Here is a 2208-nt window from a genome sequence, read left to right as displayed (position 1 = left end):
TCCTTTTTATTTGACTCTAAATTATTTTTCAAACTATTTCCTTCAATATTTAATTTCTTATAGTTTTTCTTTTATGCATCCATATCCTAAAAAGTCAATAGAATTTAGTATAAAATCTTCAGGTTTAACAAAAAAAAAATAGATTACAAAAAAGGAAAAAAATTATCAAAAAATGAAACTCAATGATTCTAACCTGAGTTTCCAAAGCTTCCATGTAATAGCAGGACAAGGGTAAAGTGAATCAAATTATATTATACCAGCTTGATCAGAGAAATTAGAATTCGTACTAACATGAATGTCATTTTACGATGGAGAAAAGAAAAAAGGTAAAATAACATATAAACTTCCTAGGTCAACATAAATAATAGTAAGGTAATAACTCTATCACATTAATGAATAGAATAAGTAACCAATCTTAAGACCTAAAAGATCCTTCAAGCTCAAAGGTCAAAATTCAAAATAACATCAAAGTAAGAGCTATATATCAAAGTAAGGGCTGCATTTTCTTCTTCATGTGTGACAAAAATATAAAAAATATAAAATTAATAAATAAAAATAACAAAAATGCAGAAAATGAGAATGCAAAAATGTAAGCGTTTTTAAAATATTATCTAACTTACTTAGAATTGTCATCAGTTTGATTTGGTGAATGTCCATAATCAATTACTATACCGTCAACTCCACTTCTAACCCAATCATTATTCGCATCCTCAAAGTGACAAATTTTCTCTAACAAAGTTAAGTCACCATTATAATTTTGCATTAATTGCTCAAACTACATGATTTTCTTTCCTCCCATATTATATATGTCTCGAGGACTAATTAGGCTAGGGATAAACCATTCATGATCATGAGGATCTTTCACAAATATTACTTGTTGAGCTTGGTTTGTAAATACAAAAGGTTCATCACTCTCTTGATCACCGGTATGTATTAAGTGTAAAAAGTTCTAGTGTGAAACCTAAGTCATCTTTCTTAACTCCTTTACCTTTGGTTATGTCAACCTAGTCACATTTAAACAAGACAACCTTAAATTCATCAAAGTAATTTAACTCTATAATATCAATCAATCTTCCATAATAATTGATATTTCTCGACTTGGGAGCATTGTCACTTGCACTTGCATAGCTAATTACCTTTGAGACAACCATGACACCAGAATTTTGTGTTGCCTTGGACTTTTCATGCTTTTTTGTTTGAAATCGATCCATTGTTCAAATCAAAATCTTTGAATCATCTTACAATATAATTTAGACCTCGTGAAAGGGTTCTTATATCACTTTGGGTACCAAATGTGAAATCTAACTTATTAATCTAACAAAAAAATATAGAAGCTATAAACTTTTGATAAAGTAACATGATGTTAACAAAAAAATAATTAAATCCTTTACTTACTTCATCCTTGAACCATTCATGAAATGAATTAAAATGCAAGTGATCAAGTTGATGTAAAAAAAAGTGACGCTTGCGATGTGTTCTCTGGATCTCACTAATATGTTCACTATACATGTGACCCATATATATGTCACCAATAATGTTATATATGGTAAACAATAAAGAGAGCTAGATGATCACTCACTTTCTATAATCCTCAACCACTTCTTTTTGGCCAAATGGCTTCCCAATAGAAGGAAAAAGGCATCATTCTTGATTAGTCTCATTCTCAATCTCCATTTTATTTTTAGTTGACGAATAAGATCTTGAATCCCCATCTTCCATATACAGTGAGCAAAATGTCAAACACTTATTTGAAATATATACCTCTGCTATAGAACCTTCAGGACATGCTTGATTTTGAATATATGATTTTAAAGTGCATAAGTACCTATAACATAAGTTGATGTTATTCTACTATATATGAAAATAGACTGAACTTGCAATTTAAATCTAATATATATAAGTATTCGCACCTTTTTATTGGATACATCCAGCGATAATGGACTGGACCTGCAATTTTACCTTCAGTTGCTAAATGAATAACTAAATGTACCATAACTATTAAAAATGATGGGAGGAAGAGTTTCTCCATGTCACACAATATTAAGGCAATCTTTTTCTCAAGTAGTGTTAATTTTTTCACTTCAAGATTTTTACTGCATATCCCTCGAAAGAATGTGCACAATTCGATCAAAACAGAGCTCGTTTTTTTATCTACTATTCCTCGTAAAGCAAGTGGTAGAAATTCTTGCACTATAACATGGCAATCAT

The sequence above is a fragment of the Arachis duranensis genome, chromosome 6, assembly GCF_000817695.3.
Source record: "Arachis duranensis cultivar V14167 chromosome 6, aradu.V14167.gnm2.J7QH, whole genome shotgun sequence".
NCBI classification, from domain to species: domain Eukaryota; kingdom Viridiplantae; phylum Streptophyta; class Magnoliopsida; order Fabales; family Fabaceae; genus Arachis; species Arachis duranensis.
Note: the sequence above shows the minus strand (reverse complement) of the source record.